The sequence below is a fragment of the Capricornis sumatraensis genome, chromosome 6 (assembly GCF_032405125.1).
Source record: "Capricornis sumatraensis isolate serow.1 chromosome 6, serow.2, whole genome shotgun sequence".
NCBI classification, from domain to species: Eukaryota; Metazoa; Chordata; class Mammalia; order Artiodactyla; family Bovidae; genus Capricornis; species Capricornis sumatraensis.
This window is the reverse complement of record NC_091074.1, coordinates 106026529-106050779: the sequence shown is the minus strand read 5'-3', so window position 1 is coordinate 106050779 and position 24251 is coordinate 106026529.

The following is a 24251-nucleotide window of genomic DNA, read 5'->3' as shown; positions in this document are numbered from 1 at the left end:
CGAGCAGCCAGCCCTCCCCCAAGCACACACACAGAGGCAGGCAACAGTGGCCTGCTCCCCACAGGAGGCAGCAAGGATGCCCCAGGGCTCCCAGTGGGGTCAAAACCACACCTCCGGGATTCTGAGTTGATCAGAATAAGGGAAACCCGGAAGTGGGGGACTTCTTCATAAGCAGCCTTGGAATCATTCCATTTGAATTCTTAAAAGAATTCTGACTTTATTTGTAAATCCAGCTACTAGTTATTTGTTCTGGTTTATCTTTCACATTGAAATTGGATTTTTTTTTCTGAGTACATAAATAACATGATGATTTTTAATAATTAGAACTATCCATATAAATATCTGGACCAAAAAAACTCACCTAAAACCTCATACTCTAAGCATTAATGCTGGTGATTAGTTTTCTTGTACCTCTTTACACATTCATATACACACAGGTACATGTAAATTTTCATAAATGAGAAGGTATCATTAATTTCTTAAATTATCAACCAGTTTCACTGCCATCCCCCAACCCATCCTCGCCCCACCGGCGATCCTTGTTCCCCTTCTGGTAGATGGCCTTCCTCTCCCCCACACCCATACAGTCCTGTACAGTGTATTATCTGTGCTCTACTGGTCTTTGTTTTAAAAAATGAGATCACCCATTTGCTTGCATCTTCTGTCTGTCAGCAGCGCCCATGGAAATCCCTGTGGGTCACCGGGAAGGGCTCCAGCTCCTCGTAAATGGCTGCTTACTCTTCTATGGCAAATTGTGTTAAGCTGGAATTTCTCCACCTACTTTCTCCAAGGATGTGGATCCTTGCAGAGGCAGAGGAATTCGGAAGACTCCCTGGGAAGACAGTGTGGTTCAGGGGCAGCCCAGGAACTGTGGAGAACTGAGGACTAGTTTTCTCAGTTCCAGCTGAGGCTAGATTATGGGGAAAGAGCCTTTTGGATAATGATAGTGGTGATGTTGCTGCTGATAGCAATGGCCATCATGTGCCTTTATTGATTTTGACTTTATTACTGATTTTATTGGTTTTTTTTTCCTAAGCTTATTTTTTCAGTAACGAAAGTCTTTCACATTTCAAAACATATGCAGGGCACACGGTGAAAAATCCCCTTCCAGTTCCTGTCTCTTAGTCATCCAGTTCCTCACCCCATCGAAGACCACAGTTGCTGGCTTCTTCTATGGGTACTTTACAAATTAGAAATAATTTTGATTTTCTTTATACCATCTACTCCTCCACCACGCAAAGCAGTAGGACAAACCCCATCCAGCGCTATAGATGAGGAAGACAAGGCCAAGATTCGGACAGGACACTACCCAGCCCAGGATCCCCGTGGGTCAGACCCCAGGGCTACTCGGCTGGCGGTCTGCAGGTTGAGTGAGCTCTCCCCATGGCTCAGTGAAAGGGAGCCGATCAGAAACCCTTCTCTAGAGTGAAATGTATCACTGTAGCAAGCCTGGGTTTTTCTACCCGGAGGCTTTTTCCCCCCTTAACACAGAGAGCTGACTCCCCAAGCAGTGGGATGTGGCCGAGCCAAGGCCTGTCTGCCTACGTCCTTGCAGCTGGAGCTCCTGGGAAGGCCCATGCTTGTGCAGCTGGGCCTCTGCGCCTTCACTCTCTCTGCCCAGGAACCTACCCCCAGGGTTTCAGGACAGAGGCTGCCTGTTCCTGCGTCTGTTTTGCTATCTCAGCCGGCAAGCCCCTCCTGCTGCCCCTTGATAAAAATCCCCTGATACTCAGTTGAGAAAGAGCACCTGGGTGCTCCTGGGCATCATCCACCTGGTCCTTTCAACAAGCTCGTGAGACAGGCCTGAGGAAGTGGAATGCGGCTCAGAGGCGCCAAGTGACTTGCCCTAGATGCCACAGCATGCACGTGGCCCCACTGGGACATCAACTAAGGCTTTCTCCAGGCAGTGGTCTGCCATACCAGGCCACCTCCTGGATGGCCCATGCCCTTTGGCTTCTGCCTCCAGTGCACAAGCAGGATTATGCAGAGGTCTTAGGCATGGGGATCAGCAGACAGGACTTGAGGGCTGGCTTTGCACTTGCCAACTCTACCATTTAGGGCATGTTCCTAAATGCTTTAAATTCTGCACAGCTGAAAAGTGGAGATGCTAAGATTTCACTCCTAAGGCCATGAGAGGTCACAGCACGAAACCAGAACATGAGGCCGTGCACACGGCACACTCGTCTCAGGACTGCACTGGATGTAAGGAGTAAAGGCTGTTGATGATGATTTTAAAACTCACTTATTGGGGAGCTCTGTGACATTCTAGTGGCTTGGACTCCACCCCTCCACTGCAGGGTGGCACGGGTTCAATCCCCACCAAGATCCCACAAGCCACACATCATGGCCAGAAATAAAAAAAATCAACCAAACAAAAAAGCCCTTCCTCATTAGAGCCAGTTCTCCTCCCTTGCTCTCAGCCAACAGGTCTAGACTCCCCAGTCTTTGAGTGTGGGGCACTGTTCTGTACAGAATGGTCGAAATTTTGAGCTGAGCCTTACAGGAAGACTAGTCAGTCAAGCAAGAGACAGGTTGCCAAGACCAGTAGGTGTGAGAGTGCTGGGTTTTCCAAAAATGATGGCTCTTCCCATGTGTCTGGACCTTGCAGGTGGCCTGAGGGGATGCAAGGAGAGATAAGCCTAAAGAGGTTAAGAGGGACCAATGCAGCGAGCAATGGATAATGAAACTGGCTTATGGCTTGGAGGGTCCATGATGGGAGTCAAACCAGACCTCTAAGTCTCGAGGCTATTTTAAGCAGGATGGAAAAAACCCAGAACTTTCTGGGTGCTTCCAGCTACCCCACAACTGATTGGCAGCAAGAACAATATTTTTGTTGTTGAGTGAACTCATCTGTTTTTCTTCCCAATTGTAAGTTCCTTATGGATAATTCTGTTTTCCCTAGATTTACCCATCTACCCTTCCCATTGCTAGGATGGTTTCAGATGAAGATGATCTTTTCTGAATTTGAGAGCAGAAATACTTAGAAACATGCAATTATAAAGTCAGAAAGGTTTTGATTACTGGTATGAACGAAGGATTAGATTAGAATAAGAAAAAACAAAACAGATAGCTGCCTCTTAGCTTGGCCTGTCTGCAACACAGCAAAACAGATCAATAAGTTTATTACTAAAACCAGGGGAGAAAAATTCTCTAAAGTTTAATGAACAAGAAATGGTACAGAGACTTCCCTGATGGTCCAAGTGGTTAATAAGAGTCCATGCTTCCAATGCATGGGGCATGGTTTTGATCCCTGATAGGGCTTCCCTGGTGCCTCAGATGGTGAAGAATCTGCCTGCAAGGCAGGAGAGCCAGGGTTGATTTCTGGGTCAGGAAGATCCCCTGGAGAATGGAACAGCTACCCTCTCCAGTATTCTTGCATGGAGAATTCCATGGACAGAGGAACCTGGCAGGCTATAGTCCATGGGGTCGCAAAGAATCGGACACGACTCAGCGACTAACACTTTCAGTTTCTCAGGGAATTAAGATCTACATGCTGCGTGGTGTGCCCAAAACAACAGCAAGAGATGGTCCACAGAAAATAATAGCATGATATCTGTAATTTCTAACTGTATGTTTATGACATGCACCAGCACTTACTTTGACAGGCCGTCTTCATTTTATTTTTATGGACATGAATGTATTTCTAAGCATAACCTAGTTTCCCCAGGCCTCGCCAAACTGTGGGTAGTCTTGGGGTTACATTGAATAGTAATAACTTAATTTTTTCAGTTTATGCCAGTAATAAGCAAAATAATGCACCCTTCCCCTCAACCCAGATGTTCACATCCTAATCACCAGATACTGTGAATGTTAGTCATATGGCAAAGGGGAATTAAGGATGCTAATCAGTTGACTTTAGGATAAGGAGCTAATCCAGGCAGGCCCAGTGTAATTAGAGGGTTCAGATAAGAGGGAGACATGAGAGTCAGTTGAAGGGGTAGATGTGACAATGAAAGCAGAGCCCTGAGTGATGTGGCCGCAAGCCAAGGAATGTGGGCAGCCTATGGAAGATGGAAAAGGCAAGGGAAACAGATTCTCCCTCGGCACCTCCAGAGAGAAACAGAGCCCTGCCAACACCCTGATTTGAGCTCCGTGAGACCCCTGGACCTCCAGAACTGTAAGATAATAAATGTGTGTTGTTTTAAGCTGCTAATCTTGTGGGGATCTGCTGGAGTTGAAATGGGAAACTAATCTAATACCTTTGCTTGCTGCCCCAGGAGCTGAGCCCTCTCCACCCACCCCAAGTCTCACTGTTTATTCTGGACAGGCATCCCCGGCTGACTCATGAGAACTCGTAAACACGGCCCCCACACTCTTCCACTCCATCTCCTTTGGTGACATGTGATGTCTGTGTTACCTTTGGGCCATGCTCTCCACCGCTGCAGGTGTCCGCTGAGAGCACCCAGGCCCATCACCAGGGATCCCTGCAGGGCACACAGAGCATCAGGGGCTTATACTTCCCAAGCGACACTCTGTCCCTGCTGCCCTCAGCCCTTCACACCCCCTTCAAGCTGACCATGAAGGAGCTGAGAGAATCCCCCTTCCCACAGTCCATCTTTTTCACCCAGGCATCTGGTCTCACGAAGTGTAGCCCATGTCCCTGTGTGATACCATTTGCTGGCAGCCCCAGGCTCTCAGGGGGTGGTCTCTGGGGAAGGGCCAGGATCTAGAGCATCCCACCTCAGCCATCTGTCCCGTCATGGCCCTCCCAAGGCTGTCACTGCCACCTGCCCGGGTCCTTCAGCTGCAACCCCTCCCCTACACACAGACTTTCTGCACACATGCCCACTCTCGCCAGACGTACCCAGGTGTATATCCATTCCTGCTAAGGCCACAGAGATCCCCTTCCGTGACCACAGAAGAGTCCCAGTTTTATTTCCCCACCTGGCCCCTAACTCCTGCTTCTACAATCCTGAGGTCCTCCACACTGAACTGGGCCACCACAGTGGTTTTTCAGGACCTGCCAGCAGGGTAGAGCCACTGCGAAGCTTTACTCCCAGGGGCACGGGCACCCAATCGTCCCTTTTCCACCTGCAGCAGCTGGGACACCCAGCAGAGAGGCCAGGTGTGTGCCCTCACAGACTCATTTGCCAAGGTAGCCTCTCTGGGAGTGAGATGCGGATGTGGCTGCAAGTAAACTCTATTGCGGACACGCCCCCACCCCATCGCTAACAGAGCTTGCCCTCACCCCCTGATGGCCAGCGAGAGTGGGCAGGGGTGACCCTGCTGTCCCAACCCCGGCCTCTCTGGAGGACCCCAGGTGGCCGGCTCCAGCTGACAAAGCAGCGTGGGAGAGGGGGGAGAGGAAGGGGTTTCCTGCAAGCTGGGCCAGGACCCACCAATCAGATCGTGTCTCGGCAGCTGAGTCTCTCGCGGAGCTCATTTGCATAATTTGGTTCAATATTTACCGAGCCAACCTCATTTTCTGGGCTGTCTCCACGGCAGACAGCTGGGAAGGCTGCAATTACGGCATTACAGGCGCACAGGGAAGCCGCCGTGAGCGCACACCGAGACGCAGCTTCCAAACAAATGCGGCCCCGGGGAGCCCCCGCCGCAGCTACCGCACATCTCTGCAGCTGGAGCTCTGCCTGGGCCGCATCTGCAAGCCAGCTCCACCCCGATACAGCCGACAACCACAGCGACTTTGGCCACGGCAACAACAACTGTTACCTTTTATGAAGCTAATCCTAAGAGCTGACCGCGGCTGGGGCTTAGGTGCAGGCACTGGGCTAGAGTCCCTCGGTGGAATTTCTCACTTAACCCTCACTGCCGCCCTGGGAGGCAATGAATCTGTGAGGACTGTTTCAGGCCACCGTTCAGACAACATGAGACTTTGTTAGCCCAGGGGGAGCCCCGGCTTCAGACATAGCTGGGTTCAAGATGAAGAAGGCATCATCAAGACTCTTTTTCTCCAAGGAACTGCTGAGGTCACTCAAGGAGGCTCCCCACTGCGGCAACTCCAGTCTGGTGCGCTGAAGTCTGAGTGCAGCTGCCAGAGTCCCTGAGACTCACTCGGATTGAACGGGCAGGGAAATTTACTTTTCAAGGGAAGCCTTTTGTGGTCCAGAGTGGAGCGAAGAGAGGAGAGGGAAGGATCCAGGGCAGACAGGCAAAGGATGGGCATATTGGTCCACAACTCACTGAAGCTGCCCTGGAATGCAGGTTCCTTTAGGGCAGGGACCCATCATATTTACTCCCCATCACCTAGAAGTGTCTCTGGACATGAGAGGCTCTCAGTAAAAAGCAACTGATTGAGGCTGATTTCTGTTTCTTGAGGGACTGGAACATATTTGAGGCTTAGACAGCCATTGTGTGGATAAAAATAGCCATTCAAGTCGGACTGCCATGATTAAATGAGAAAATATAAGCAAACATGCCTAAAAATACGGACACCACATAGGGACTCCGTAAGAGTGCAGACTTCATAGACTCACCCATTTCCCAGTTGTACTTGGCCATGGTAATCTGACGCAGATGGACAGTGATTTCCTATAGGCTACTTGTGTCTCCTGATACAATCGTTTTAAAAAAGGTTTAGGGGGAAGAGAGAAACAGGTCATGGAGATTAAGAGGCACACACTTTCAGTTACTAAATAAGTGAGTCACAGGAGATGAAATGTGGGAATATAGTCAATAATTATGTCCTAATATTTTTGTATGGTGACAGATGGCAACAAGATTTATCATGACCATTTTGAAATGTACAGAAATATCAGATCACTGTGTCGTGTACCAGGGACGAACATACTGTTGTAGGTCAATGATACTTTAAAAACAACAAACAGACTCATAGAAAAAGTGATCAGATTCATTGTCACCAGAGGTGGAGGTTGGGGTGGGGGAATTGGATGGAGGCAGTCAAAATGTACAAACTTCCAGCTAAAAGATATATAAGTACTGTGATATAATGAACAGCATGATAAATATAATTAACACTGCTGTAAGTTATATGTGAAAGTTGTTAAGATAGTAAATCCTAATAGTTCTCACCACAAAGAAAAAGATTTTTTGTCTTTCATTTTTTATCTATATGAGATAGTGTTCACTAAACTTATTGTGATAATCATTTCATGATGTATATAAGCCAAATCATCATTATGCACCTTAAACTTGTAAGTGCCGTATGTCACTTACGTCAATAAACTGAAAGAAAAATAATAGCACAGGTCATTTTTAGCATGCTTTGCCATTTACAATGCACCTTTACAATAATGATCTCATTTGATTCTCTCTACACATTCAGGTTTACATCCTGATGAAGGTGAAAGAGGAGAGTGAAAAAGCTGGTTTAAAACTCAATATTCAAAAAACTTAGGTCCTGGCATCTGGTCCCATCACTTCATGGCAAATAGAAATGGGAAAAGTGGAAACAGTGACAGACTTTATTTTTTTGGGCCCCAAAGTCACTGTGGACAGTGACTGCATCCATGAAATTAAAAGACGTTTGATCCTTGGAAGGAAAGCTATGACAAACCTGGACAGCATATTTAAAAGCAAAGACATCACTTTGCTAACAAAGGTCTGTATCGTCAAAGCTATGGTTTTTCTAGTAGTCACGTATAGATGTCAGAGTTGGACCACAAAGAAGGCTGAGCACCGAAGAACTGATGCTTTCAAACTGTGGTGCTGGAGAAGGACTCTTGAGAGTCATTTGGACTGCAAGGAGATCAAACCAGTCAACACTAAAGGAAATCAACCCTGAATATTCATTGGAAGGACTGATGTTGAAGCTGAAACTCCAATACTTTAGCTGCCTGATGCAAAGAGCCAACTCTTTGGAAAAGACCCTGATGATGGAAAAAATTGAAGGCAAAAGGAGAAGAGGGTGGCAGAGAATGAGATGGTTAGATAGCATAACCAACTCAGTGGACATGAATTTGAGCAAACTCTGGGTGATGGTGAAGGACAAGGAAGCCTGGCTTGCTTAGTCCATGGGTTCACAAAGAGTCTGGACACAACTTAGCGACTGAAAAACGACAAACAAAACCTCCATGTGAATTAGACGGTAACACCTAGTATTTGTGGAGAGTTGATCCATGCCAGGCATGGTTCTAGACGGTGTGCATTCGTTCACTCCCTTCATCTTCACGAGAGCCCTCTAAAGTGGGTGTTATTCTCCCATATCACAGATGAGGAAAGTGAGGCACAGAGGGGTTAAGTAACATGATGATGGTCACACAGCTGATGAACAGCAGATACTCCAATCATCTGGCTTCGGCCCACCGTATTTAACCACTAAGCAAGATGCTGTTTTAGTGAGCTCCATGAGAAAACTTGACCTAAAATAATGCAGTGGCCTCACAAGCAGTAAGTAGCCAAGCTTTGGAAGCGAGAGCAAGTAATCTGTACTTTTCCCACTTCACAGTCAGTAAAGCCCAGTCTCTTTCCTTCCATAGTTCAAAAGTGGGTGCTCAGAGCACCCCAGTTCTCAGGGGGCAGCCACTGTGGGACTCCGGAGCCAGAACAGGCAGCCAGCAGGCACCTGGGAGGTCCGTGAGCTGGCTGAGTGGTGTGGGCAGGAGAACGGGGATCCCCTTCTGAATTCCTTTTTGCTTCACGCCAGACCTCAGGGCCAGGGAGGCCGGTGCCGGGCAGTCAGAGAGAGGGGTGTGCTTGCTGGGCGCACCTGGAGCCAAGCCCAAAGCAGCTCTGGGTGCCCCGATAAGACATCCACGCCCACACACACCGGAGAGCTCCAGGAACCATCCGAGAGGCAGATCACAACAAGCATCTCACCGAGCTGGGCCTGGTGGGAGTTTTTTCCATTCACCAGCAGAGAGGAAAACAGTGGACCAGTCAGCACGCCACACTCTGAGCCTGCCCACACACACCTGGGGCACCTGAAGGGCTTATGGCCACAAAGCCTCTGTGGGAACAGCAGGCAGGAGGGCCACCGGGTCAAAAGTTTACACCGCAGAGTCCCAATCTCTGAATGCAAGGTGGCATTGAGATCTGACCTTGGAGCCGTAAAAGGATATCAGTGGAAATCTGCCTAAAGCCAGTGATTTAATCATCCGTAATGTGCTAATGCCTCAGTTGTGAACAATGTACTGTGGTTGTGTATGATGTTAACATCAGGGAACACTGAGAGAAGGATAGACAGGAGCTCTCTGAGTTACCATTTTCTGAAAATTTTAAATTATTCCAAAGAAGTTTTGTCAAATTAAAAAAAAAATTTCTCCAGAGGGACTCTCAACCCCATCGCATGCTCTGCAGCCTAAGTCATTTCCACTTTTTGTGCCTCGGATTCTTCATGTGGGCACACAAACAGGGGGATAATGATGGTCCCTGCCCTAGAGTATAAAGAGCCCTTAGCCTTATCCGGCCCTGTAAACACGGAACAAACATGGGCTGTTACAATTATCCACACAGTCCACCTTCACCCACAGACAACATCTCCAGGACTGCCCCCAGATTCCCCTCCATGGAAGGACTTGCTGCCGAGCTGCAGAGAGCAGCCCTTCCTGGGGCAGCCAGACCTGCTGACCGAGTGATGCGGCAGGGGACTGTGGCTCAGAGGCCCAGGCACTTGTCAGACGTGGGACAGCTCTGCCCAGGAAGGCTGGCTCCAGGTCTCCCTGCGGACTGGTGGAGGCTTCATCAGGCTGCTTCGCAGTTGCCTCCCTCCTCTGCTGATCCCCTACAAATCTCTTGCCCCTCGAACTCCATTTCAGTGCTTGCTTCCTGGGAACCTTACCTGCGGCAGCTGGTCCTGGGAGCGGTTCAAGAAAGCAGGTAGATAAATGGGGCTTGGGACTGCCTGAGTCCCCACTCCGCTGGCAAGGAAGAGCCCATCACTGGTGGAAGGAGAAGCATTGGCAGGCGCCAACATACGGTGGCTATCGACTGATGAATGGGTCCTGTACCTGTGGGTGGAGTGTGCGGGCAGGCCTTGAATGTACCGGGCATGTGAAACTGAGGGTGGGGTGGCGAGTAATCGTAGCTTTAAAGATGACAGTATTAGGGCTTCCCTGGTAGTCCAGGAGTTAAGAATATGCCTGCCGGTGCAGGAGACAGGGGTTTGTTCCCTAATCTGGGAAGATCCTACGTGCCACAGAGCAACTAAGACTGTGTGTTGCGATTGTGAAGCCTGTGCTCTAGAGCCGGGGAGCCGCAATGACTGAGTCCCATGTGCTGCAGCTACTGAAGCCCGGGTACCCTAAAGCCCGTGCTCTGCAGTGAAAGTAGCCACTGCAATGAGAAGCCTGCTCACGACAACAAGAGAAAGCCTGCCTGCAGCAAGGAAGACCCAGTGCAGCCAAAAATAAATTAATAATACTTAAAAAAACTTAAGCGGAAAAAAAGATGACAGTATTAAGCGGCTATCACTGAGTATAGGTTAGCCCAAAGGTTGGTTTGGGTTTTTCTGGAACGTCTTTCAGAAAACCTGAATGAACTTTTGGGCCCACCCAATACTATGGATTCCCCCACTGAAAGATAATGAACAGCTCAGGCCTCCTGGCAGCCAGCGGAAAGGCAGGAATGGAAGGGCTTCTGCAGTTGCACACAAGCCGAGGTGCATCTTCTGTCTGGGAGACATTATAGTCTGAGTGGCTGAAATTCAAAGATATTGCACTGCTCCACCAGGGCAAGTCCAGTGAGGCCAGGGTAAAGTCCTGGGATCCCGACCTTTGGGAGAGGGACACCTGCAGAGAGGCCCTGAATGTTTCAAGTCCCCAGACTCCACGGTACCCTCTGAGCCAGAAGCCTGGTCCAGCCACCCCCTCCACCCAAGACAGTACATTGGATCCCTCCTACAAGGCAACACATGCACCTCTATCCTTCTGGGATTGCCTTGTGAAAACGAGACTCACATTCCTTTTACTAGTTTTTTTTTTTTTTTTCCTCTCGTAACATCCAAAACCTTTTTCACAACAAGGCTGGATGTGAGGTTAGTTCCTAGAGCCTTAGCTGGTGCATTGGCCTCCGGTGTTCCTGAACTTCTGGCCTTTGGAGCATTTGCTGGGTTTGGTGTGGCCGCGTCGGTTCCCAGGGCCCTTGGGAGGACCAGGGAGTGAAAAGGGGCGGCAATCCAGGGGCATGTGGCGTCATCCCGGCGAGGATGGCGCCCCTCACCAGCCTCTTCCTGGGGGCGCGGCTGCCCCCCATGAGGGCGCCAGCCTTCAGTGTGGGTGCCTCCACACCCACACAGCATCTGTTACAGCGGTCTGCCCTCCCGGCTGGAGAGCCTCGTCTTCTGGATTATCTGCAACCGGGATAGTGGCGGCGAGTTGCTGCCACTTATGAACAACCTCTAGCACAAGCTGGTTGCAGGTAGAGTTGGTTCCTCTGGGACAGAAACTGTGTGGCTGGACGAGCTTTTTGGTTCTCCTTGGGCAAGTGTTCACTCCCATGATGGCGTCTCTTGCTCAGATAGGTCCCTAAAACATCCTTTAATTCGTTTTCAGCTTTCTCTCTTACACTGAGGTCTTAGTTAGCTGAGGATGGCTTCCCAGGTGGCGTTAGTGGTAAAGAGCCCACCTGCCAATGCAGGAGACATAAGAGACCTCAGTTTGATCCCTGGGTCGGGAAGATCCCCTGAAGGAGGGCATGGCAAGCCACTCCAGTATTCTTGCCTGGAGAATCCCATGGACAGAGGAGCCTGGCAGGCTACAGTCCATGGAATCACAAAGAGTCCGACACGACTGAAGCAACTGAGCAACAAAGCAGCTGAAGACAGGCACGCATGCATGTGAGATGACTTTATTTTTGTCCAGGTAGAAGCCAGTCTCCCCAGCAGCATTCACTAAAGACTCCAGCCTCTGTGCGCTGATTTTGGCGTCTTCCCTCACATGTCAAGCTCTCCTCTGTTCCTTGATCTGCTGCAGGATTTCTGGCTTTTTTCCATTTGTCTACTTTCCCCTGAGTTACTTCTTAGGCCATGGCTTTGTAATACATCTTATCACTGTTAAGTGAGGTCGGTGTAAATAATAATTATTATCATTACAGATGAGGGCACTTAGGCTCGGAATATTTGAGTGAGTTGGCCAAGATCACAGGACTAATTAGTGGCCAAATCAGGATTCAGACCCACGTTTACTTCCTTGGTGGCTCAGCTGGTCAAGAAACTGCCTGCAATGTGGGAGACCTGGGTTTGATCCCTCGGTTGGGAAGATCCCTGGGGAAGGGAACAGCCAACACTTCAGTATTCTGGCCTGGAGAATTCCACGGCTTCTACAGCCCATGGGGTCACAAAGAGTCAGACATGACTGAGTGGTTTTTATTCACTTGCATTGTTTCAAAGACTGGGATCTTTTTACTCCACAAGGCTGTCCTCAGAGTTCCCAGGGAGCAGAAGGGGTTGGTTGGTATGGTGTTTTAACTACATTGATTTTATGCTCCCTATCTCAGAGAAGGTCATATTCCTTCCCAGAAGCAACTGACATTTCCTTTGGCTCCTGGAACCAGAGAGAAGCCACATTTTCTGCCATTGTCTGCCCTTCGGAGGACCCAGCAGGGCAAAGAGGACCAGTGCCAAGCTCAGGACCCAGAGAAAGCTTCCATGTTAGTGGGCAGTGGGCTTCCAGATTCCTGTATTGTGGCTGTAAGAAAGGGCGGAGAAGCCAGATAATTATCTTTATTTCTTTGAAAACAGATCTGACCATAGCTGTCTCCTTTGCTAAAAACAAAAATAAATGACCCTTCCCCCCACCACCCCCATTAAGAAAAAAAACAGAACCTACAGTGGGTCTCCAATGAAGCAATAGGGCACAGGCCTTGCGTTTTCTTTTTCTGTTTCTTTTTAGAAAGATAAACAACTTAAAAGATAAAAAGATAATAATTCTATCTTGTTTCCGTAATGGAATCATACAGATTCTATTATGTGCCTCAAATGTAAAACATCAATGTGTAGCTTTAGAGGCAGCTGGTCTGTTCAGCCATCTCCTTGTGTCTGGCATACAGTAGGTGCTGAGTAAATACATATGGCTGCAGAGGCATGTGGCTGAAGAATCCCCATGGTTAAGAGAGAGCCATCAGTTCAGCTGGAAAGTGACACACAGACTGGGTCAGGGCCAGACAGCAGGGAGCAGAGGGCTTCAGGTGGCGTCCCAGGTCAGCCTGGGATGTCTCCGTCACAGCACCTAGGAGAAGGCTGGAAGACCCTGTCTGTGTGTGGCTGGGTTTTGAAGGTGAACAGGCTGATTCTTCTAAAGGGGGTTTTCTCCACCCCCACCTCACTCCATGTACTGACTGTAACATAAATCTGAAAGAGAAACATAAAAACAAAAAACCCATCTGACTCCAAATCCTAAGAGCTTTCCCTGGGTTCCTCCCTCCCCGCATGCCATAGGAGGGCAAGTACAAGAGCATCTCAGATGTCGACAATCGCACTGTCTCCTCAACCCCAGTGCTTACACAGACAGAAAATCAGCATAAAGGGGGAAACAAGGGTGGCCTGGAGACAGGTCCCCATCCTCCCTGGGCTGTGTTCTAGTTATGTCAGCTTCTCTGAGCCTCGCTTCTCATCTACATGGCAGGATTAAACGAGTCAATGTGGATCAAGCCTAGTGCCCATAGTTCCCTTCTGTCCTTTCCCCTATGCAGAGCACCGCAGTGTTCCTCGGGGCAACAGAGGGCCACTAGGGGATGGCTTTTCTAGACCAGCATCTCCCCTACCTCTTCCCTGAGCTGGATTCCCCACAGAGCCTTCATCTCTTCCAGGACACAGAGATGCTTGTTCCCCCTAACCTGCAGGGTTCATCCCCATCCTCCCACCTGAAACACTGCATAGCTCTCTCTCACCACAAGGTGGGGTGTCAGGGCACGGTGGAGAGCCTGTCCTGGCATTTCCCCATCACTCAGCTTGGGCTCGAAGAAGGCAATGGCATCCCACTCCAGTACTCTTGCCTGGAGAATTCCATGGACGGAGGAGCTTGGTGGGCTGCAGTCCATGGGGTCGCTAAGAGTCAGACACGACTGAGCGACTTCCCTTTGACTTTTCACTTTCATGCATTGGAGAAGGAAATGGCAACCCACTCCAGTGTTCTTGCCTGGAGAATCCCAGGGACGGGGGAGCTTAGTGCGCTGCCGTCTCTGGGGTCGCACAGAGTCGAACACGACTGAAGCGACTTAGCAGCAGCAGCAGCAGCAGCATCTTGGGCTTTCCAAGTTCCCCCTCCAACGCTAGAGCGGCCTCCCTTCCACCCCAAACCTGCAGCAGGGCTCCAAAGCACAGTTCCTTCCAGTTCCCTTGTAAGTCTTGGGTGCCGAGCTCTTTCTGCTGATGATTGACTTGGCAAGTTTTGTTTTGGCTTTGACGTGATGTCCATAAAACAAACGTGCAAATGAGGTTATGGTCAGATATGCAGTGAGTGCACTGCACGTTGAGAAAGCAGAACAAGTGAGTAGCCCTCTGCTGGCTCCTGGGCAAGAACGCCTTCTCAGAGCTTGTGATACTGAAGCGGGTTTTAAAGGTGGGAAAGGAATTCAGATGAGAAGAGAAGAATATGGAGAATTTCTAGGCAGAGTGACCAGCACAGGTAAGTGTGTGTACAGGTGTGGAAAGGCCTGGGTAATGGGGTCGTGCTGCGCGTGGTGGAGAGGCAGGGAGATGGGCTGAAGGCACTTGCTGAAGCAAGCCTGTAAAGGGCACGGGAAGTCAATCAGAGAAGTTCAGCCTTCATTACCCTGAGAGCAGGAGTGGAAGGCACTTGGCAGCAAGACAGCACACAAGCTCCAGGTATCAGTATCCCCACCCTGTCTGCAGCAGACAGGAGGAAATCTTTCACCAGTGTGCCAGTGACTATCCCATATAGTGTATTTGGGGTCATTTAACAAGACTAAAGTGGAAAAACCATCATCTAACACAACAGTTCTCAAACTTTCTAGTCTTGGGACCTCTTCTCCCTCTTAAAAGTTGAGAAACCCAAGAGTTTTTCTTTGTGTAGGTTAGATCTACCAATACTTAATTAGAAATTAAAATCGAGAAGTTCTAAAAGTTGATTCATTTTTTAACAAGATTTCTTTTGATGTGGGCCATTTTTAAAGTCTTTGTTGAATTTGTTACAATATTGTTTCTGTTGGTTATGTTGTTTTTTTGGCCACAAGGCATGTAGGATCCTAACTCCCTGACAAGGGATCAAATCCACACCTCTTGCATTGGAAGGCAAAGTCTTAACCACTGGGATGCCAGGGAAGTCCCCCCAAGTTAATTCATTTAAAATAAACCTACTACATATTATTTTTAATTTTTGTGAAAAATAACTTGAAGAAATCAGTGACAGGAATGGTGTTGTGTTTGATCTTTGCAAACCTGTCTGTTATCTGGCTTAGTGGAAGGCAGCTGGCTTCCCACAGCTGCTCCCTCATTCCATCTGCTGTTATGCCACATTCTGTGCAACCTCTGGGAAACTCTACGATGTACCTGTGTGTGTGGCGGAGGGAGGGGGGTGAAAATAGCAAGCAGAGTCAGTGTTGTTATGAAAATGGTTCTGATGTCATAGATGCCTCAAAAGCAGTCTTCAAGCCACATTTAAGAACGGCTAAGCAAATCATCAGAGGAGCAAATAGCTGTTGAAACAGCAAGGAGGAAATTTTTTAAAATCACAGGAAGGAAAGAGACTTAATTCAGGAGATAGGAAGAGGTTGGGATGAAAACAAAGCAACATCACCAAGGGCGACGTGTGTTTGCCTCCTGGCTCTGCCACTTAGTAACTATGTAGCTTTGGCCTGATTGAAACCTCAGTTAAAGTGAAAGTGAAGTTGCTCAGTCGTGTTGGACTCTTTGCCCATGGACTGTAGCCCACCAGGCTCCTCCATCCATGGAGTTTTCTAGGCAAGAGTACTGGAGTGGGTTGCCATTTCCTGCTCCAGGGGATCTTCCCGACCCGGGCATCAAACCTGGGTCTCCTGCATTGCGGGCGGACGCTTTACCGTCTGAGCCCCCAGGGAAGCCCTGGACCTCAGTTAATCCATCTGTAAATTGGCGGTAACACTAGTGTAGGTAAAGCACACAGCACAGGGTGGGACACTCGGACTTGTAAAGGTCAGCACCTTCTCTCGGGTCCAGAGAGGGCTCCGCGAGAACAGCCTTGGTTCCGTAGCGAGGAGATATACACACGCACACAAGCCTGGGGTAGGCTATTTATGCTTCTGCAACATGGGGCAGATGTGGACTCCAGGCACATGCGTATCTTGAAAACTTTGGTTATTATTAGCACAGCTGCTCAACTCAAGGCCTGTCAAACCAGCAAGCTCAAATTCAGGCAGCATTAATGGAGATATCATGCACAGAACAAGGGAGGTAAGATCTCCTCTAGCAGTTTGCACCGCTGACACCCTCCCTCAAGTACTGTATTCATCAGCATAATATTGTCATGTGTTCTGTGCTTAGTCACTCAGTCGTGTCTGATTCTCTGCGGCCCCATGGGCTGTAGCCCGCCAAGCTCCTCTGTCCACGGGGATTCTCCAGGCGAGAATACTGGAGTGGGTTGCCATTCCCTTCTCCAGGGAGATCTTCGCAACCCAGGGATTGAACCCAGGTCTCCCACATTGCAGGCAGATTCTTTAACATTGGTGTAACTCATTCCAAGTGAGGGATTTTTTTTCAGCATGGAGGAGACTTGGCCAAAGGGTAAGGGTGGGAGGTGGCCTGGGAGACACAATTACTCTTCTCAAAGACCTGAGAGGTTGGCACAGACTCAGGGTAACCCCTAGAAGTGAACCAGGCCCTGAGGATGGCCTAGTACCTGGACAGGTAGAGGGGAGAGGGGAGCTTGACGATCCTGGAGTGTCTGAAATGTAGAAGTCTGAGCTGGCGGCAGTGAAGGCCACATCACTAGAAGTGTTCAAGTGGAGGCTAGAGATGAGGCATGGCGGCACCCACAGGCCCTTTCCAGTCTGAGTTCCCATGCCTCTGGCACACTGGAGACTGTCAGAGGAAATCTAAAGGACACAGTGAGTGTCCCGAGGGGTGGGTGAAATGGGCAGTGGGCCTTCTATCAGGCAGTTTTGCTGGGTTCTCTGCCAAATTCGATTCAGAGATGAGACATAGCTGCCAATTCCTCGGCCTAGAAACTGACAGGAGAAAAGCCAGCATTGCTCAAAAACGGTGTGTAGACATGAAAACCTTGTGTGCATGTGTTGCCAACGTTTGTGCCATGCTGACCAGCTGAATGGGAAGCCCACCAGCCCCCTGGGAATGCTGAGCTGCTAAAAGCGAAGGAGAGAGGACCAAGGCACCCAGGGATCGAGGAGGGGCACCCAGCACCAAGGCACCCAGGGGTCGAGGAGGGGCACCCAGCACCAAGGCACCCAGCGATCGAGGAGGGGCACCCAGCACCAAGCACCCAGGGATCAAGGAGGGGCACCCAGCACCAAGGCACCGAGGGATCGAGGAGGGGGCACCCAGCACCACTGATATCCAGCCACTCCTCCAGGCGCCACTCCTCATGTTGCAGAAAGGCAAAAACATCCCAGCCTCCAGGACAGGCAGTCTGCAACCACATCAGACAATCCTGGCCTTGGGAATGATGTTTTCCGATCTACTCTCTCCCTTGACCCCTACTAGCAAGCTCTTGAGGTGGGCTCTGCTTTACAGAGGAGACCTGGACACATGGCTGGAGTCGCAGAGCTGGCACGGGGCGTGAAGACAGAAACCCAGGCCCAACTCCAAGCCCAGATCTTCAGGTCCCTCTGACCTGCCCCAGCCTGAGACTCGGGACTGCAGTTGTCGGTGTGCTCTGTTTATGTCTCAGATGCGGACCCATCTGGAATCTGTCAACAGAATCCTGCTGCCCCTACAGCCAGCCAGCTGACAGTATTATGTGTCAGGTCTTCAGGATCTGGTGCCAAGGTCCCTGGGCTGAGGAGAGAAAAAACAGAGCAGACTCTGTTCTTTGCCCCTCAACTTCTTAAGTTGGCTTTTAGAACTGAAGGGATGACAGACCTGGTAAGGAGAACCTGGAGCCCTGGTAAAAATGACAAAGGTTGTCCCATTTGTACATTGCCTGTTTATCCATGCAGTGCTGACCAGCACCTCCACCCTTTGCTCGTTGAGGACAGAGATGAAAGACACAGGCATTGACTTGAAAGAGCTCGTCAGATGCTTGCTCATTCACTGTATAGTTTAATGGGTGACACAGACGATTTCAATTCAGGATTTCCACCTTCAGAGTAGATACAAGCGGCTGAGGGAATAGGGAGGTCAGGTCTCTGGCTCAAATTGGAGGGAAAGGGGGTCATGGTCAAATGAGGTCTTGTATAGTTTTGAACACAGAGGAATCAGTAAAAGAGGTGGGAACAATGGCAAACCAAATGCTTGCCTGGCCTTAGGCAACTGCTCGTTAGTTGCTGAATGCATGAATGAGGACAGTAGCATGTGCCAAGACACAGACGCAACAGAGCGCGTTTCCGGGGGAGCCGTGAATAGCCCGGCCTGTGGCTGCACTCCCCTCCCCTCGTCTGCTCCTCCTGCTGTCTCCCCGACCACCACCAGCACCTGGAATACCCACTTAGGCAGCTGAGTGGCTCAGCAGATTGTTCATATACAGAGGTGACAGATAAGCACACACTGAGCATAATGGCAGTTCAGTCTCTGTGTCCAAGAAAAGGTAATGCTATTTGCAGCCACATGGATGGACCAACAGATCATCATACTAAGTGAAGGGAGTCAGGAAGAAAAAGACATATTATTTATACGTGGAACCTAAAACATGATACAAATGAAGTTATTCACAGAAAAGGAACAGACGCACAGACATAGAAAACAAATTTTTCATTACCAAAAGGGAAGGGGTGGTGGTGGTGGTGGGCAGGGATAAATTAAAAGTGTGGGATTAACAGATACAAAGACTACATTTTGGAAAATAGTAGAATGGGAAATATGAAAAAGTATATATAAAGTATATTACATATGTGTATACATATATACCTGATTCACTTTGCTGTACATCAGAACATAACACTGTAAATCAACCGTACTTCAATAAAAGATAACTTGTTTAAAAAAAAAAAAGGGAGGGGAATACCAGTGTGAGCTCATGTCCAGCATCTGTGTGTAGGCATAGGAGTACAGGTGTCATGTTTGCTATGCGCATTTATTTTCTCCGTGTCTACTGAAATGCCTGGGAGCAGTGAGACTCCAGTAGTGTTGGTTTCTACATACAATCTGCATGAGAGGGAACCAGAGCTTCCTGCAGAAAGTGGCAAACTCCAGGGCTGGTGCACAGAGACCACCGGGTCGGTCGGAAAAGTTCACTCCGGTTTTCCCAAACTATCTGGCCAACCCAGTCCAAGAGCCTGAAATATATTATTGTGTGAGAAAGGAAGGAAATACTCAAAAGAGTGATAAGGACATGCCAAACACAGACGCTAGCTTTTAAGAGCAAAACCAACGGAAAAGTGACTGCCCGTGCAGTCCAGCGGCTGAGATTCACTTTTCAGTGCAGGTGGTGGGGGTTCCATCCCTGGTCGGGGAGCTAAGCCCCCACATGCCTCATGGCCAAAAGCACCAAAACATAAAACAAACAATATTGTAACAAATTAAAAGACTTAAAAAATGGTCTACGTCCAAAAAAATAAATCTTAGAAAAAAACAGGATAATTTGAGCATCAATATAATGATGGATTATATGCTACAGTTCATGGGGTCGCAGAGTCGGACACGACAGCGACTTCCCTTTCACTTTTCGCTTTCATGCATTGGAGAAGGAAATGGCAACCCACTCCAGTGTTCTTGCCTGGAGAATCCCAGGGACGGGGGAGCCTGGTGGGCTGCCGTCTATGGGGTCACACAGAGTTGGACACGACTGAAGTGACTTGGCAGCAGTATATACTAGTGAATAAAACAGGAATAGAGTCCATACAGGAAGGCAGATTACAAAGGAGGGAAAGAGAATGCCAGAATACAGGTGAGTGCTAATTCATAAAAGATGAAGAAATCACGTCATTTGGAAAGAGCACAGCAGTACTTTTTCCAAAAATGCATAATTTGAGTCTAGTCATGAGGAAACACCAAACATAAATTGAGGGACACTGCATAAGACAAGCACCTTGTAATCTCAAAAAAAAAAGAAAAAAGTTAAGCTCCCAAACATCAAGGCAGGCCTGTGAAACAGTATAGACTGGAAACCAACTAAATGCATGTGTTCTTCTCGACTGAAGCCTTCTGCTTTGGCAGACATCACTAGGACAACTGCAACACGTAAGTGGGTTTGGGGAAGTAGCGGGTGGGTTTAATTGGGAGCTTTTTGTGCTGTTCCCACAATTTTCTGTAAGTCTGAAATTGTGTAAGGATGAAAAAATTAAGGTTCTTTGCAAAAATGCAAACATAGCATAAAATTTATAACCCCAAAATTTAAGATACAAAATTATTTTAAAGTGGAGATAAATATTACCTTAAATGATTATCAAACAAGCAGAAGCAACCTTATTGACCAAAAAGAAATTTGAAAACAAAAACCAAGGAAACCACACAAAATGCCACCATCAACAAATAGGACTGAAATGTGAAAAAGCTGCAAAGAAAAACAAAAAAGATCACTTCAGGGTTCATAAAAGCATCCCTTGCCACACACAAGTTCTTTCATTCTCATCCAATTTTTAACCAATTTTGAGGTAACTTATTGTGTTCTTCTCATCTCCTATTGTTGGCAAATAAAACCCAGCTGATTTCTGTGATTTACTGCCAGACACTCTAAGAAAGAATTCTGAGACAAATTTGGACTTTGTCATAGAGATGGAAGATGTCAATAACAAAACTCAGGATCCACATCGAATATCCTTTGAGACTTAAGGTTGCAGTCCAACAAGCAGTCCTGGCAGACGCAGGCTTTAGGTGTGAAAGGCCACTGGCAGGAAGCCCATCTGGAGCCAATGTAAGGGTGGAAGTGCTCAGCTCTCATCACAGAAACACTGGAGAAAATTGGCGTGGCTCCTTGGGAGGCCAACCTCGCCAGGTACCTGCAGACCACCTCATGGTCTGGAGAGGAACACCATCTACAAACATTTGTAACTCATCCTGAGCCAGGTGAGCAGAGAGGATGAAAGCCTACTAGTTCAACAAGAACAGAAAATAAGTTTGCGTGAGACAGGAGGCAGAGGTCTGTGCTCCAGCTACGCGGTACCTGTTGAAGGATCCATTAGTACCCAGTCTCTGCGCAAACTGAGCTCAATGGCAAAGATCATCACGTTTCCATTCACTGTGGAATCCACAGCACATGTGAAACCAATTCATCACCAGTAATGTTTCTTTGGTGCTCCTAGCCTCCTCTTCACAGTGCAAACCCTTCTCGAGGGACCACGTTTGTCATATTAACTGTATGACAGGGAAGATCTTTTATAACCAGTTTGTCACTACTTGCTGCGGCTCCCCAAACGTCAGTGCACAGCACTCTCTTCCCTAGTGAGTCCAAGCTTCGCTCCCTACGTCCCTGTCACCGTTACTCCCACCCCCAAACTACCCACACAGTTCAGGTTCAACTGCTCTCTCCCTCCAGGGTTCCATTCACTCTTCCAGCTGTACCGACCCAAGTCTGATCCCAGGGCCCAAGGATTCGCAGATGCATTCGTTCGACTTTTCTGTTTTGATTGAGTCATCACTATGCAAAGTGCTTCTGACACCGCTTAATGCTGAATTTTGGACTTCTCTGGTGACTCAGATGGTAAAGAATCTGCCTGCATTGCAGGGGACTCAGGATTGACCCCCTGGGTCGGGAAGATTTCCCCTGGAGAAGGGAATGGCTACCTACTCCAGTATGCCTGCCTGGAGAATTCCATGGTCAGAGGAAACTAGTGGGCTACAGGCCATGGGGTAGCAAAGGGTTGGATACACTGAGAATAGCACTTTCACTTATTCACTTGGTGCTTTATTATCTTACTAAAGCACAACAAATAGTATAGCAATAGCGAAGAATTTTAGACATCACATACATGCCAGACTAGCACACCAGGCGCTCCTCCCTTTGAAAATGAATACGTGGGGGTGATAGCACAGCTCTGAAAGACCCCATGGTGGTCACAAGCAAAGCAAACTGAAGTTAAGACCTCAAGAGGCCAAGAATGACAAATAAAAGGGGGGAAAAGCGTCAAAATGTAACATATGATGGGCCTAAGTGCAATCTAAGGATGGAAAACTTTCTGTACAGGGCCATAAGGTATTTAGGTTTTGCTGGCCAGTCTTTGTGGCAACTATTCAACAGCAAACCTCTTTAGCACAAAAGTAGCTGCTTATAGATAATATGTAAATAAAGGAGCATGGCTGTGTCCCAAGAAAACTATGGGCACTGGAATTTGAATCTTTTTACATTTTTGTAAACGAAACACTGAAAACTGTAAAGGCCATTCTTAGCTCATGGCTCATAGAACAGGCAATGAGCCAGATTTGGCTCATGAGACTGCAGTTTGCTGGCCCCTGGCTTAGAACAAAGTGGAACAAAATGGACAGTGGGAAGTCAACTGGAAGAACACATTGTACCTGAGCTGCACAGCCAGGCAGTTCAGCAGAACACAGATGTGGTCAGGAAGGACTCCTGGGAACTGCTTGCTTTTGAATACTTTGCAGCAGAGGGGTTTGGAAAAGGGAGAACTCCCTGAAATCTCTAAAGCCCCCATAAACTTTGATATATACGTTCTAGGAAGTGTCCCATCTCTGTGTTGATGTTTTCACTTGAACACAAACAGGAGACCCAATAAAACCGACCTAGTGCTGGGCATTCCACACTCTAATTCACCACCAACGAAGAAAACAGAAGGATCAGTGACGGGGCACTGTCCATTTCCAATCTAAGATCCTATATAGCAAAATCATTTTAAAAAATGAGAAATGCCATGTTGGATATATTGAAAATATTTTATAATTCATTCTCTAGAATCCTAGCCATTGAGTACAGGAGAAAAAAAATCATATGGTGGAACACTTCAGTATTTTTAAACAATGTAAAAATATATTTGACTAGACGGCAGTAAGAATTTAACAAGTATAAACTTAAGCTTCTTCAGGTCTTCCACAGAGCAACTAAACAATCAACAGATTTCAAGAAACAGATGACAGAATACCTCCAATGCAAAAATTCCAAAGTCATGGAGCCACTTAGATTAAGAGACTCACCAAAATGTTTGTAAATTAAAAGATAACAGCAAAAGGTCACATAAAGCCTATTACTTTCATGGTGTCATGGCTGATTCTTTCTGCAGATAAACAGAGCACTGTAAAGAATGGCCCAAACTTGGCCTGAACTGTCTTCTGGTAATTACTAATCCCACTAGTTGTAGTTTTGCTGTCCAAGGACAAAAGCTCCATGTGATCGATCACCCCCTGATGTCACTTTCCAGAGAAAAGAAGAGGTGGCTGCTGGTTGTTTTTTCCTCTCCTTTTCTAGTTTTCACTATGCTCTAAGCAATTAAGTAGCAGATAAAATATCGTGAAAATAAATGAATACTCTGTTATCTCACCAGAAATGCCATCCCTCTTCCCAACTCATTGCTCTACCTTGAAAGATGAACATATTTACAAATCCTCATTTTATTCTGAGACATTTTTGCACAATCCATTATAAAACATACAGGTAATACAAAGTCCAAAGGTCTTGTTGTGTTTATGGAATAAACACATAAAGATTAAACTACATGATTAACATGGGAAAAAAATCATAATTTTATTTTCATAAGAGATAGGTTATGAGTGGATGATGTAAAAGCTTAAAAGTCATCACCAAACTGTGCTAAGGATTATTAAGAGATTATGTAGGATGAAATCTGTGCAAATTCATCTTCTTAACTCAGTATAAGATGGTAGAAAAAAATTATTTCTTTAGTCTTTATAGTCTTTTTAATATTCAGGAAAAGAGAGCTGAAAAAAAACAAGTAGACACACCTGCCCCCTCTTCATGATCAAATAACAATGCCAACAAAGGAGATTCCAAAGAAAAAAGCTGAGATGAAAAAAATCCAAATAAAAGCCAACATTGCTATTAAGATTTTTCTTTTAATATGCCATGAGATATCTTGATTGTATATTTTCCAAAGTACTATTCCAGCCGCATCTCCCAACCCTTCCAAAAGATTTCGCCAGTCTTTCCAATGCAATAAAAGATGCTGGATTGTAGTTCTGTCCACCTTCTCTTTTCAAAAGCAAAATAATCCTAACAACTTTAATGGTCATACATTCTTATCTAATAAGGAAAAAACATTTACAAATGTCAGAAACCCAGTTTTGAGACATTTGCATTAATCTTGAACTGAATCAGCATTTTGTGGGTTTTAAAAAAGGCAGCAGTTGGAATTCACGACTTGATGACAAACACATTTCTGCT